The sequence below is a fragment of the Staurois parvus genome, unplaced genomic scaffold, assembly GCF_062004578.1.
Source record: "Staurois parvus isolate SC_StPar_1 unplaced genomic scaffold, SC_StPar_1.0 ptg000151l, whole genome shotgun sequence".
NCBI classification, from domain to species: domain Eukaryota; kingdom Metazoa; phylum Chordata; class Amphibia; order Anura; family Ranidae; genus Staurois; species Staurois parvus.
The window spans coordinates 9,255,975-9,269,136 of NW_028317947.1; the positions used below are offsets into that span (position 1 = coordinate 9,255,975).

At 45.9% G+C, this 13,162-nt stretch overlaps 20 non-coding genes across 20 annotated transcripts; all 20 read left to right on the forward strand.

Annotated features, from left to right (window-relative positions):
* Positions 1-2,630: 2,630 nt before the first annotated feature.
* Positions 2,631-2,713, forward strand: TRNAL-CAG (transfer RNA leucine (anticodon CAG)). Its single transcript has one exon. It is a non-coding gene; the product is annotated as a tRNA-Leu (tRNA).
* A 99-nt stretch (positions 2,714-2,812) lies between these two features.
* On the forward strand, positions 2,813-2,885 carry TRNAT-UGU (transfer RNA threonine (anticodon UGU)). The gene has a single exon. It is a non-coding gene; the product is annotated as a tRNA-Thr (tRNA).
* A 612-nt stretch (positions 2,886-3,497) lies between these two features.
* On the forward strand, positions 3,498-3,580 carry TRNAL-CAG (transfer RNA leucine (anticodon CAG)). The gene has a single exon. It is a non-coding gene; the product is annotated as a tRNA-Leu (tRNA).
* A 99-nt stretch (positions 3,581-3,679) lies between these two features.
* On the forward strand, positions 3,680-3,752 carry TRNAT-UGU (transfer RNA threonine (anticodon UGU)). The gene has a single exon. It is a non-coding gene; the product is annotated as a tRNA-Thr (tRNA).
* A 611-nt stretch (positions 3,753-4,363) lies between these two features.
* Positions 4,364-4,446, forward strand: TRNAL-CAG (transfer RNA leucine (anticodon CAG)). The gene has a single exon. It is a non-coding gene; the product is annotated as a tRNA-Leu (tRNA).
* Positions 4,447-4,545: 99 nt separating this feature from the next.
* On the forward strand, positions 4,546-4,618 carry TRNAT-UGU (transfer RNA threonine (anticodon UGU)). The gene has a single exon. It is a non-coding gene; the product is annotated as a tRNA-Thr (tRNA).
* A 613-nt stretch (positions 4,619-5,231) lies between these two features.
* TRNAL-CAG (transfer RNA leucine (anticodon CAG)) lies at positions 5,232-5,314 on the forward strand. Its single transcript has one exon. It is a non-coding gene; the product is annotated as a tRNA-Leu (tRNA).
* Positions 5,315-5,413: 99 nt separating this feature from the next.
* Positions 5,414-5,486, forward strand: TRNAT-UGU (transfer RNA threonine (anticodon UGU)). Its single transcript has one exon. It is a non-coding gene; the product is annotated as a tRNA-Thr (tRNA).
* A 795-nt stretch (positions 5,487-6,281) lies between these two features.
* On the forward strand, positions 6,282-6,354 carry TRNAT-UGU (transfer RNA threonine (anticodon UGU)). Its single transcript has one exon. It is a non-coding gene; the product is annotated as a tRNA-Thr (tRNA).
* Positions 6,355-6,967: 613 nt separating this feature from the next.
* TRNAL-CAG (transfer RNA leucine (anticodon CAG)) lies at positions 6,968-7,050 on the forward strand. The gene has a single exon. It is a non-coding gene; the product is annotated as a tRNA-Leu (tRNA).
* Positions 7,051-7,149: 99 nt separating this feature from the next.
* On the forward strand, positions 7,150-7,222 carry TRNAT-UGU (transfer RNA threonine (anticodon UGU)). The gene has a single exon. It is a non-coding gene; the product is annotated as a tRNA-Thr (tRNA).
* A 613-nt stretch (positions 7,223-7,835) lies between these two features.
* On the forward strand, positions 7,836-7,918 carry TRNAL-CAG (transfer RNA leucine (anticodon CAG)). The gene has a single exon. It is a non-coding gene; the product is annotated as a tRNA-Leu (tRNA).
* A 99-nt stretch (positions 7,919-8,017) lies between these two features.
* On the forward strand, positions 8,018-8,090 carry TRNAT-CGU (transfer RNA threonine (anticodon CGU)). The gene has a single exon. It is a non-coding gene; the product is annotated as a tRNA-Thr (tRNA).
* Positions 8,091-8,702: 612 nt separating this feature from the next.
* TRNAL-CAG (transfer RNA leucine (anticodon CAG)) lies at positions 8,703-8,785 on the forward strand. Its single transcript has one exon. It is a non-coding gene; the product is annotated as a tRNA-Leu (tRNA).
* Positions 8,786-8,884: 99 nt separating this feature from the next.
* TRNAT-UGU (transfer RNA threonine (anticodon UGU)) lies at positions 8,885-8,957 on the forward strand. The gene has a single exon. It is a non-coding gene; the product is annotated as a tRNA-Thr (tRNA).
* A 612-nt stretch (positions 8,958-9,569) lies between these two features.
* On the forward strand, positions 9,570-9,652 carry TRNAL-CAG (transfer RNA leucine (anticodon CAG)). The gene has a single exon. It is a non-coding gene; the product is annotated as a tRNA-Leu (tRNA).
* Positions 9,653-9,751: 99 nt separating this feature from the next.
* On the forward strand, positions 9,752-9,824 carry TRNAT-CGU (transfer RNA threonine (anticodon CGU)). The gene has a single exon. It is a non-coding gene; the product is annotated as a tRNA-Thr (tRNA).
* Positions 9,825-10,436: 612 nt separating this feature from the next.
* On the forward strand, positions 10,437-10,519 carry TRNAL-CAG (transfer RNA leucine (anticodon CAG)). Its single transcript has one exon. It is a non-coding gene; the product is annotated as a tRNA-Leu (tRNA).
* Positions 10,520-10,618: 99 nt separating this feature from the next.
* Positions 10,619-10,691, forward strand: TRNAT-UGU (transfer RNA threonine (anticodon UGU)). The gene has a single exon. It is a non-coding gene; the product is annotated as a tRNA-Thr (tRNA).
* Positions 10,692-11,303: 612 nt separating this feature from the next.
* Positions 11,304-11,386, forward strand: TRNAL-CAG (transfer RNA leucine (anticodon CAG)). Its single transcript has one exon. It is a non-coding gene; the product is annotated as a tRNA-Leu (tRNA).
* The last annotated feature ends 1,776 nt before the right edge of the window (positions 11,387-13,162 follow it).

Here is a 13,162-nt window from a genome sequence, read left to right on the forward strand (position 1 = left end):
GCACGTCCTGGAACAAATGCTGTTAACAATGGCTGGTCAGGGTGCGGTAGACGTGGCGCACAGATCTCAACGCCACATGACCCCTGTGGGGGCAGGACAGGAAGAAGAGGAGGAGGTAGAGGAGGACATTGGTGCTCAGGAATTATTGAGTGAAATGGGTGGTTTTTCCACTCAGCGGACAGGAGTGGAGGAGCAGGAGCATCTGGTAGAGGAGGAGGAGGAGGAGACAGAGGACCCAGACGCACCGTGGCAGTATGCTGTGGAGATGGAGGTAGGGAGTCCCTCGCATTCCTTGGCACAAATGGCCCATAGCATGCTCGCTTGCTTGCGTAGCGACAGCCGAATAATAACCATCAGACAGAGGGATGACTTTTGGCTGTCCACCTTGTTGGACCCTCGCTACCGTTCAAAAATGGTGGCCTTTTTCACACCTGCTGAGAGGGAGGCCAAAATAACGTACTATAAAAACCACCTATGTAGTCAGCTGGTCTCTGCCTTTCTGCACCAACGTCCATCCTCAGACACTGTGGGCCCTGTGCGCTCGCGTTCCGCTGCCATGGCAGCAGGGGAGGGGTGGGGTGGTAGGAGCAGTGGCAGCTCCACCAGCTGCGGCTGCCTCAGTCTGCAGTCGATGATGAGTAGCTTTCTTCACCAGCGCAGTGAGGAAACTACTAACCAGCCGCAGCAGCAGCAGCATCAGGTGGACCTGGAGCAGGACCTCAAACAACAGGCTTAGGCCTACTTGGACAGCACCCTGCCAACCGAGGTAGACAATCCCCTTGACTACTGGGCAACGAAACTTGACCTTTGACCCCAACTAGCTGAATTTGCCCTTGAAAGGCTGTCATGCCCGGCCAGTAGCGTGGCATCGGAGCGCGTGTTTAGTGCGGCAGGAGGTATTGCAACTCCGCGGAGGACACGACTGTCCACCCAAAGTGTGGAGAGACTCACGTTTGTGAAAATGAATCAGGCGTGGATTAGTCTGGATTTCAAACCACTAGTTCCTGACACAACTGACTAAATCCGCCATGAATCATGCCCCAAACATGTGCCACTTTCAGGTCTCCTCACACACTGCTTGTGTTTTCAATTTTTTGACATAGGGTGCTGGCAGATTACGGGCCTCCCATAGCTGCTGCCAGGCCCCTAATCTGCCATGGGCCCCTATATACCGCCTCCTCATGCTGCTGCCAGGTCCAGAGTGTCTCATGCCATGTGCCACTTTCAGGTCTCCTCACACACTGCTGGTGTGTTCAATTTTTTGTCATAGGGTGCTGGCAGATTACGGGCCTCCTATAGCTGCTGCCAGGCCCCTAATCTGCCATGGGCCCCTATACCGCCTCCTCATGCTGCTGCCAGGTCCAGAGTCTCTCATGGGTCCCTGTACGGCCTCCCATTGCTGCTGTCTCCATCGCCACACTCTGCCATGTGCCACTTTCAGGTCTCCTCACACACTGCTGGTGTGTTCCATTTTTTGTCATAGGGTGCTGGCAGATTACGGGCCTCCCATTGCTGCTGCCAGGCCTGTAATCTGCCATGGGCCCCCGTACCGCCTGGTCACGCTGCTGCTGGGTCCACAGTGTGACATGGGTCCTTGTACCGCCTCCCATTGCTCCCACTGCATGTGCCACTTTCAGGTCTCCTCACACTCCTGCTGGTTTCCATTTTGTCATAGGTTGCTGTATGGCCTCCCATTGCTGCTGCCTCCACCGCCACACTGTGGCACCAAACACTGGTTTTGGCCCCGTGACTGGCCAAATGAGTGAAGTGTGCGGTGATTCTAAGATCGACGGCACTCATCTGCATGTCATACTGAGTGACAGTATTATTTCTCTTATTCCCCAGCGGACTCCAAGGGCATTTAAATTAAAGGTACAGTGTTCTGCACTAATATTAAGTCTCTCTGAAGCCTAGAAACACCCTTTTTTAAGTTAAATTCACAGCGAATTTATTCGACTCGAATCGAATATTGTCCACGAATTCGCCGAATCAGTCGAATCGAATTTTTCATTTCTTCGCTCATCTCTAGTTATGACTATATGAAGGCCTCGAGATTATGAAATCTAAAGGTTAGGACAACTTGAATTTCCCCACATCTTGAAAGAGATAACATCTGCTACAAAGACTCGCTCTCTAATTCTGCATGGAAAGAAGAGTGCAATTCAAGCAAACAGATATCTTGCTAACTGCAAGACGCTCGCTATCCGCATGGAAAGAAAAGTGCAATTCAAGCAAAGAGAGATATCTTGCTAACTGCAAGACGCTGGCTATCCGCATGGAAAGAAAAGTGCAATTCAAGCAAAGAGAGATATCTTGCTAACTGCAAGACGCTGGCTATCTGCGTGTCCTTGTATTAGGATACTACTTTTGCACTTTTAACATGTGTCTTTGTATTTTTCTTCCAATGCTTTGTACATGAGGAAGGTAGCAAGAAAAAGGTGAAAAGGGTGAGGTTTGTTGTAGAGCATATTCTCCATCATGTGACGTTCAACAGATTTCTTTTGTTCCTTGAGCTCCAGGCGGAAGAGCGACATGAAGCCAAAACGTTGACATGTAGGCCTCCGCAGAGATAGCAGCACATTAGACTACATATGAGCATCACGGGATCTTGCTGAAGCACTCCTCAACAGATCAGGATGGCCGAGCGGTCTAAGGCGCTGCGTTCAGGTCGCAGTCTCCACTGGAGGCGTGTGTTCGAATCCCACTTCTGACCGCAGTTTCAGCTTTTCACAGCTTGCTCTGTAGGTTCTCTTGCTCCTTTAGCGCTCTAGCTCTAGTGCAAAAAAAATGCTGTCCAATATTAGAAAAATAGGGCTCCATAGCTCAGGGGTTAGAGCACTGGTCTTGTAAACCAGGGGTCACTAGTTCAAATCTCGCTGGGGCCTTTCTGCCATTTTCGGGAACCGTAGCTCGCAAATTGGCATAATTAGATTTTTCCCCAAAAGGCCCAAGGTAACGTAAGGTTATGACTATATGAAGGCTTCGAGATTATGAAATCTAAAGGTTAGGACAACTTGAATTTCCCCACATCTTGAAAGAGATAACATCTGCTACAAAGACTCGCTCTCTAATTCTGCATGGAAAGAATAGTGCAATTCAAGCAAACAGATATCTTGCTAACTGCAAGACGCTCGCTATCCGCACGGAAAGAAAAGTGCAATTCAAGCAAAGAGAGATATTTTACTAACTGCAAGACGCTGGCTATCTGCGTGTCCTTGTATTAGGATACTACTTTTGCACTTTTAACATGTGTCTTTGTATTTTTCTTCCAATGCTTTGTACATGAGGAAGGTAGCAAGAAAAAGGTGAAAAGGGTGAGGCTTGTTGTAGAGCATTTTCTCCATCATGTGACGTTCAACAGATTTCTTTTGTTCCTTGAGCTCCAGGCGGAAGAGCGACATGAAGCCAAAACGTTGAGACGTAGGCCTCCGCAGAGATAGCAGCACATTAGACTACATATGAGCATCACGGGATCTTGCTGAAGCACTCCTCAACAGGTCAAGATGGCCGAGCGGTCTAAGGCGCTGCGTTCAGGTTGCAGTCTCCACTGGAGGCGTGGGTTCGAATCCAACTTCTGACAGCAGTTTCAGCTTTTCACAGCTTGCTCTTTAGGTTCTCTTGCTCCTTTAGCGCTCTTGCTCTAGTGCAAAAAAAATGCTGTCCAAAATTAGAAAAACAGGGCTCCATAGCTCAGGGGTTAGAGCACTGGTCTTGTAAACCAGGGGTCGCGAGTTCAAATCTCACTGGGGCCTTTCTGCCATTTTCGGGAACCGTAGCTCGCAAATTGGCATAATTAGATTTTTCCCCAAAAGGCCCAAGGTAACGTAAGGTTATGACTATATGAAGGCCTCGAGATGATGAAATCTAATGGTTAGGACAACTTGAATTTCCCCACATCTTGAAAGAGATAACATCTGCTACATAGACTCGCTCTCTAATTCTGCATGGAAAGAATAGTGCAATTCAAGCAAACAGCTATCTTGCTAACTGCAAGACGCTCGCTATCCGCATGGAAAGAAAAGTGCAATTCAAGCAAAGAGAGATATCTTGCTAACTGCAAGACGCTGGCTATCTGCGTGTCCTTGTATTAGGATACTACTTTTGCACTTTTAACATGTCTTTGTATTTTTCTTCCAATGCTTTGTACATGAGGAAGGTAGCAAGAAAAAGGTGAAAAGGGTGAGGCTTGTTGTAGAGCATTTTCTCCATCATGTGACGTTCAACAGATTTCTTTTGTTCCTTGAGCTCCAGGCGGAAGAGCGACATGAAGCCAAAACGTTGAGACGTAGGCCTCCCGCAGAGATAGCAGCACATTAGACTACATATGAGCGTCACGGGATCTTGCTGAAGCACTGCTCAACAGGTCAGGATGGCCGAGCGGTCTAAGGCGCTGCGTTCAGGTCGCAGTCTGCACTGAAGACGTGGGTTCGAGTCCCACTTCTGACAGCAGTTTCAGCTTTTCACAGCTTGCTCTTTAGATTCTCTTGCTCCTTTAGCGCTCTAGCTCTAGTGCAAAAAAAATGCTGTCCAACCTTAGAAAAACAGGGCTCCATAGCTCAGGGGTTAGAGCACTGGTCTTGTAAACCAGGGGTCGCGAGTTCAAATCTCGCTGGGGCCTTTCTGCCGTTTTCGGGAACCGTAGCTCGCAAATTGGCATAATTAGATTTTTCCCCAAAAGGCCCAAGGAAACGGTTAGGTTATGACTATATGAAGGCCTCGAGATTATGAAATCTAAAGGTTAGGACAACTTGAATTTCCCCACATCTTGAAAGAGATAACATCTGCTACAAAGACTCGCTCTCTAATTCTGCATGGAAAGAAGAGTGCAATTCAAGCAAACAGATATCTTGCTAACTGCAAGACGCTCGCTATCCGCATGGAAAGAAAAGTGCAATTCAAGCAAAGAGAGATATCTTGCTAACTGCAAGACGCTGGCTATCTGCGTGTCCTTGTATTAGGATACTACTTTTGCACTTTTAACATGTGTCTTTGTATTTTTCTTCCAATGCTTTGTACATGAGGAAGGTAGCAAGAAAAAGGTGAAAAGGGTGAGGCTTGTTGTAGAGCATTTTCTCCATCATGTGACGTTCAACAGATTACTTTTGTTCCTTGAGCTCCAGGCGGAAGAGCGACATGAAGCCAAAACGTTGACACGTAGGCCTCCGCAGAGATAGCAGCACATTAGACTACATATGAGCGTCACGGGATCTTGCTGAAGCATTCCTCAACAGGTCAGGATGGCCGAGCGGTCTAAGGCGCTGCGTTCAGGTCGCAGTCTCCACTGGAGGCGTGGGTTCGAATCCCACTTCTGACAGCAGTGTCAGCTTTTCACAGCTTGCTCTTTAGGTTCTCTTGCTCCTTTAGCGCTCTAGCTCTAGTGCAAAAAAAATGCTGTCCGACTTTAGAAAAACAGGGCTCCATAGCTCAGGGGTTAGAGCACTGGTCTTGTAAACCAGGGGTCGCGAGTTCAAATCTCGCTGGGGCCTTTCTGCCGTTTTCGGGAACCGTAGCTCGCAAATTGGCATAATTAGATTTTTCCCCAAAAGGCCCAAGGTAACGGTTAGGTTATGACTAGATGAAGGCCTCGAGATTATGAAATCAAAAGGTTAGGACAACTTGAATTTCCCCACATCTTGAAAGAGATAACATCTGCTACAAAGACTCGCTCTCTAATTCTGCATGGAAAGAATAGTGCAATTCAAGCAAACAGATATCTTGCTAACTGCAAGACGCTCGCTATCCGCATGGAAAGAAAAGTGCAATTCAAGCAAAGAGAGATATCTTGCTAACTGCAAGACGCTGGCTATCTGCGTGTCCTTGTATTAGGATACTACTTTTGCACTTTTAACATGTGTCTTTGTATTTTTCTTCCAATGCTTTGTACATGAGGAAGGTAGCAAGAAAAAGGTGAAAAGGGTGAGGCTTGTTGTAGAGCATTTTCTCCATCATGTGACGTTCAACAGATTACTTTTGTTCCTTGAGCTCCAGGCGGAAGAGCGACATGAAGCCAAAACGTTGAGACGTAGGCCTCCGCAGAGATAGCAGCACATTAGACTACATATGAGCATCACGGGATCTTGCTGAAGCACTCCTCAACAGGTCAGGATGACCGAGCGGTCTAAGGCGCTGCGTTCAGGTCGCAGTCTCCACTGGAGGCGTGGGTTCGAATTTCACTACTGACAGCAGTTTCAGCTTTTCACAGCTTGCTCTTTAGGTTCTCTTGCTCCTTTAGCGCTCTAGCTCTAGTGCAAAAAAAATGCTGTCCAAAATTAGAAAAACAGGGCTCCATAGCTCAGGGGTTAGAGCACTGGTCTTGTAAACCAGGGGTCGCGAGTTCAAATCTCGCTGGGGCCTTTCTGCCGTTTTCGGGAACCGTAGCTCGCAAATTGGCATAATTAGATTTTTCCCCAAAAGGCCCAAGGTAACGGTTAGGTTATGACTATATGAAGGCCTCGAGATTATGAAATCTAAAGGTTAGGACAACTTGAATTTCCCCACATCTTGAAAGAGATAACATCTGCTACAAAGACTCGCTCTCTTATTCTGCATGGAAAGAAGAGTGCAATTCAAGCAAACAGATATCTTGCTAACTGCAAGACGCTCGCTATCCGCATGGAAAGAAAAGTGCAATTCAAGCAAAGAGAGATATCTTGCTAACTGCAAGACGCTGGCTATCTGCGTGTCCTTGTATTAGGATACTACTTTTGCACTTTTAACATGTGTCTTTGTATTTTTCTTCCAATGCTTTGTACATGAGGAAGGTAGCAAGAAAAAGGTGAAAAGGGTGAGGCTTGTTGTAGAGCATTTTCTCCATCATGTGACGTTCAACAGATTACTTTTGTTCCTTGAGCTCCAGGCGGAAGAGCGACATGAAGCCAAAACGTTGAGACGTAGGCCTCCGCAGAGATAGCAGCACATTAGACTACATATGAGCGTCACGGGATCTTGCTGAAGCTCTCCTCAACAGGTCAGGATGGCCGAGCGGTCTAAGGCGCTGCGTTCAGGTCGCAGTCTCCACTGGAGGCGTGGGTTCGAATCCCACTTCTGACAGCAGTGTCAGCTTTTCACAGCTTGCTCTTTAGGTTCTCTTGCTCCTTTAGCGCTCTAGCTCTAGTGCAAAAAAAATGCTGTCCGACATTAGAAAAACAGGGCTCCATAGCTCAGGGGTTAGAGCACTGGTCTTGTAAACCAGGGGTCGCGAGTTCAAATCTCGCTGGGGCCTTTCTGCCGTTTTCGGGAACCGTAGCTCGCAAATTGGCATAATTAGATTTTTCCCCAAAAGGCCCAAGGTAACGGTTAGGTTATGACTAGATGAAGGCCTCGAGATTATGAAATCAAAAGGTTAGGACAACTTGAATTTCCCCACATCTTGAAAGAGATAACATCTGCTACAAAGACTCGCTCTCTAATTCTGCATGGAAAGAATAGTGCAATTCAAGCAAACAGATATCTTGCTAACTGCAAGACGCTCGCTATCCGCATGGAAAGAAAAGTGCAATTCAAGCAAAGAGAGATATCTTGCTAACTGCAAGACGCTGGCTATCTGCGTGTCCTTGTATTAGGATACTACTTTTGCACTTTTAACATGTGTCTTTGTATTTTTCTTCCAATGCTTTGTACATGAGGAAGGTAGCAAGAAAAAGGTGAAAAGGGTGAGGCTTGTTGTAGAGCATTTTCTCCATCATGTGACGTTCAACAGATTACTTTTGTTCCTTGAGCTCCAGGCGGAAGAGCGACATGAAGCCAAAACGTTGAGACGTAGGCCTCCGCAGAGATAGCAGCACATTAGACTACATATGAGCATCACGGGATCTTGCTGAAGCACTCCTCAACAGGTCAGGATGGCCGATCGGTCTAAGGCGCTGCGTTCAGGTCGCAGTCTCCACTGGAGGTGTGGGTTCGAATCCCACTTCTGACAGCAGTTTCAGCTTTTCACAGCTTGCTCTTTAGGTTCTCTTGCTCCTTTAGCGCTCTAGCTCTAGTGCAAAAAAAATGCTGTCCGACATTCGAAAAACAGGGCTCCATAGCTCAGGGGTTAGAGCACTGGTCTCGTAAGCCAGGGGTCGCGAGTTCAAATCTCGCTGGGGCCTTTCTGCCGTTTTCGTGAACCGTAGCTCGTAAATTGGCATAATTAGATTTTTCCCCAAAAGGCCCAAGGTAACGTAAGGTTATGACTATATGAAGGCCTCGAGATGATGAAATCTAATGGTTAGGACAACTTGAATTTCCCCACATCTTGAAAGAGATAACATCTGCTACATAGACTCGCTCTCTAATTCTGCATGGAAAGAAGAGTGCAATTCAAGCAAACAGATATCTTGCTAACTGCAAGACGCTCGCTATCCGCATGGAAAGAAAAGTGCAATTCAAGCAAAGAGAGATATCTTGCTAACTGCAAGACGCTGGCTATCTGCGTGTCCTTGTATTAGGATACTACTTTTGCACTTTTAGCATGTGTCTTTGTATTTTTCTTCCAATGCTTTGTACATGAGGAAGGTAGCAAGAAAAAGGTGAAAAGGGTGAGGCTTGTTGTAGAGCATTTTCTCCATCATGTGACGTTCAACAGATTTCTTTTGTTCCTTGAGCTCCAGGCGGAAGAGCGACATGAAGCCAAAATGTTGAGACGTAGGCCTCTGCAGAGATAGCAGCACATTAGACTACATATGAGTGTCACGGGATCTTGTTGAAGCACTCCTCAACAGGTTAGGATGGTCGAGCGGTCTAAGGCGCTGTGTTCAGGTCGCAGTCTGCACTGAAGACGTGGGTTCGAATCCCACTTCTGACAGCGGTTTCAGCTTTTCACAGCTTGCTCTTTAGATTCTCTTGCTCCTTTAGCGCTCTAGCTCTAGTGCAAAAAAAATGCTGTCCAACCTTAGAAAAACAGGGCTCCATAGCTCAGGGGTTAGAGCACTGGTCTTGTAAACCAGGGGTCGCGGGTTCAAATCTCGCTGGGGCCTTTCTGCCATTTTCGGGAACCGTAGCTGGCAAATTGGCATAATTAGATTTTTCCCCAAAAGGCCCAAGGTAACGTAAGGTTATGACTATATGAAGGCCTCGAGATGATGAAATCTAATGGTTAGGACAACTTGAATTTCCCCACATCTTGAAAGAGATAACATCTGCTACATAGACTCGCTCTCTAATTCTGCATGGAAAGAAGAGTGCAATTCAAGCAAACAGATATCTTGCTAACTGCAAGACGCTCGCTATCCGCATGGAAAGAAAAGTGCAATTCAAGCAAAGAGAGATATCTTGCTAACTGCAAGACGCTGGATATCTGCGTGTCCTTGTATTAGGATACTACTTTTGCACTTTTAACATGTGTCTTTGTATTTTTCTTCCAATGCTTTGTACATGAGGAAGGTAGCAAGAAAAAGGTGAAAAGGGTGAGGCTTGTTGTAGAGCATTTTCTCCATCATGTGACGTTCAACAGATTACTTTTGTTCCTTGAGCTCCAGGCGGAAGAGCGACATGAAGCCAAAACGTTGAGACGTAGGCCTCCGCAGAGATAGCAGCACATTAGACTACATATGAGCATCACGGGATCTTGCTGAAGCACTCCTCAACAGGTCAGGATGGCCGATCGGTCTAAGGCGCTGCGTTCAGGTCGCAGTCTCCACTGGAGGTGTGGGTTCGAATCCCACTTCTGACAGCAGTTTCAGCTTTTCACAGCTTGCTCTTTAGGTTCTCTTGCTCCTTTAGCGCTCTAGCTCTAGTGCAAAAAAAATGCTGTCCGACATTCGAAAAACAGGGCTCCATAGCTCAGGGGTTAGAGCACTGGTCTCGTAAACCAGGGGTCGCGAGTTCAAATCTCGCTGGGGCCTTTCTGCCGTTTTCGTGAACCGTAGCTCGTAAATTGGCATAATTAGATTTTTCCCCAAAAGGCCCAAGGTAACGTAAGGTTATGACTATATGAAGGCCTCGAGATGATGAAATCTAATGGTTAGGACAACTTGAATTTCCCCACATCTTGAAAGAGATAACATCTGCTACATAGACTCGCTCTCTAATTCTGCATGGAAAGAAGAGTGCAATTCAAGCAAACAGATATCTTGCTAACTGCAAGACGCTCGCTATCCGCATGGAAAGAAAAGTGCAATTCAAGCAAAGAGAGATATCTTGCTAACTGCAAGACGCTGGCTATCTGCGTGTCCTTGTATTAGGATACTACTTTTGCACTTTTAGCATGTGTCTTTGTATTTTTCTTCCAATGCTTTGTACATGAGGAAGGTAGCAAGAAAAAGGTGAAAAGGGTGAGGCTTGTTGTAGAGCATTTTCTCCATCATGTGACGTTCAACAGATTTCTTTTGTTCCTTGAGCTCCAGGCGGAAGAGCGACATGAAGCCAAAATGTTGAGACGTAGGCCTCTGCAGAGATAGCAGCACATTAGACTACATATGAGTGTCACGGGATCTTGTTGAAGCACTCCTCAACAGGTTAGGATGGTCGAGCGGTCTAAGGCGCTGTGTTCAGGTCGCAGTCTGCACTGAAGACGTGGGTTCGAATCCCACTTCTGACAGCAGTTTCAGCTTTTCACAGCTTGCTCTTTAGATTCTCTTGCTCCTTTAGCGCTCTAGCTCTAGTGCAAAAAAAATGCTGTCCAACCTTAGAAAAACAGGGCTCCATAGCTCAGGGGTTAGAGCACTGGTCTTGTAAACCAGGGGTCGCGGGTTCAAATCTCGCTGGGGCCTTTCTGCCATTTTCGGGAACCGTAGCTGGCAAATTGGCATAATTAGATTTTTCCCCAAAAGGCCCAAGGTAACGTAAGGTTATGACTATATGAAGGCCTCGAGATGATGAAATCTAATGGTTAGGACAAGTTGAATTTCCCCACATCTTGAAAGAGATAACATCTGTTACATAGACTCGCTCTCTAATTCTGCATGGAAAGAAGAGTGCAATTCAAGCAAACAGATATCTTGCTAACTGCAAGACGCTCGCTATCCGCATGGAAAGAAAAGTGCAATTCAAGCAAAGAGAGATATCTTGCTAACTGCAAGACGCTGGATATCTGCGTGTCCTTGTATTAAGATACTACTTTTGCACTTTTAACATGTGTCTTTGTATTTTTCTTCCAATGCTTTGTACATGAGGAAGGTAGCAAGAAAAAGGTGAAAAGGGTGAGGCTTGTTGTAGAGCATTTTCTCCATCATGTGACGTTCAACAGATTTCTTTTGTTCCTTGAGCTCCAGGCGGAAGAGCGACATGAAGCCAAAACGTTGAGACGTAGGCCTCCGCAGAGATAGCAGCACATTAGACTACATATGAGTGTCACGGGATCTTGCTGAAGCACTCCTCAACAGGTCAGGGTGGCCGAGTGGTCTAAGGTGCTGCGTTCAGGTCGCAGTCTTCATTTTAGGCGTGGGTTCGAATCCCACTTCTGACAGCAGTTTCAGCTTTTCACAGCTTGCTCTTTAGGTTCTCTTGCTCGTTTTGTGCTCAAAAAATATTGTGTCCTACTGTTTAAAAGCAGGGCTCCATATCTCAGGGGTTAGAGCATTGGTCTTATCAAACCAGGGGTCGGGAGTTCAAATCCCACTGGGGCCTTTCTGCCAGCTTCAGGAACCGTATCTCATAAATTGGTGTAAGATTAAATTTTTTCCCAAAAGGCCCAAGGAAACGTAAGGGTATGACTATATGATGGGCTCTAGATTACGAAATCTAATCGTTAGTACAACTTGAAAGAGATAATATTTGCTAGAAACACTCACTCTCTAATTCTGCATGGAAAGAAAAATGCAATTCAAGCAAACAGAGATATTTTGATAACTGCAAGATGCTCGCTATCTGCGTGTCCTTTTTATTAGCAAGATATCTCTGTTTGCTTGAATTACACTTTTCATTTGATGCGAAATTAGAGAGTGATTATTTCTAGCAGATATTGTCTCTTTCAAGATGTCGGAAAATTCAATTTGTCCTAATGTTTAGATTTCATAATCTAGTAACCTTCAAATTTTCATAACCTTATATTTCCTTGGGACTTCTAGGGGAAAATTCTAAGTATGCAGCTTTGTGAAATATGGTTGCCAAATACTGCAGACAGGCCTCAGTGATATATGAACTTGTGACCTCTGGCTAATAAGACCACTTCTCTTACCCCTGATCTTCTGAGCCCTGTTTTTGCATTGTTGGACACCATATATTTATTCGCTAGAGATAGAGCGCTACACGAGCAAGAGAACCTACAGAGCAAGTTATGAAAAGCTGAAATTGCTGTCAGAAGCAGGATTTGAAGGCACGCCTCCAACCGAGACTTTAATCAGAACACTGCGCCATCCTGACCGGTGTTTTAAGGCTGACAGCTCAATTTAAAAAGAATTGTCAGCATTGCCCATTTATTAAAACATTTATTTGTTAAATGACGTGGGTCTCCCCTCCCATCTACACCAAAATGTTTTTTAAAAATGGCATACCAGACCCTTATCTGAGCATGGAGCCCCGCAGGTCAGGAAGAGTGGTGAGCAATCCCCCCGCCCTCCTGAACCATACCAGGCCACATGCCTTTAACATGGGGGGTGCTTTGGGACAGGGGTGCCCCCCATGTTGATGGGGACAAGGGCTCTATCAATGGCTGGTGGTTGTGGGGGTCTACGGGTGGGGGCTTATCAGAATCTTAAATCCCCCTTTAACAAGGGGGCCTCGAGATCCTGGCCCTCTCCCTATGTGAATGAGTATGCGGTACATGGTAAAAAAAAGTGTAGTGTATAAAATACAGGAGACAGTCTTTTACAAGTCCTTTAATAAAAATAAAACTTAAAAAAATGTCTCCCGAAGTGGATCCAACGTCAACCGCAATGCCTGCCATCGCTGCTTTCTGGAAAAGAAAAAAGAAACACTCGCTCACGCCACCTGACAGCTATTCCCCGATGACAATTCTTACATACTATCATGACGTGACAAGAACTTAGGTTCGGATCGAACATGTAGCCCATCACTACTAATTAAATATTTACTATTGATATGGTAGAAATCCTGTTGTGACAATATGCACTCCCCCATCTTCTCATAAGATAAAGCTATTTTAATGAAAATTAATTAAAAAACAAAGTACAGATGCTAACAAAGGAGAAAAAAAAGGAAAAGCAGTAAAATGTTTATTAGAGTTCATTGGTTTGGTGACTGTGAGAGCAGTGTGTCAGAAGAGGAAAGAGATAAGATGATC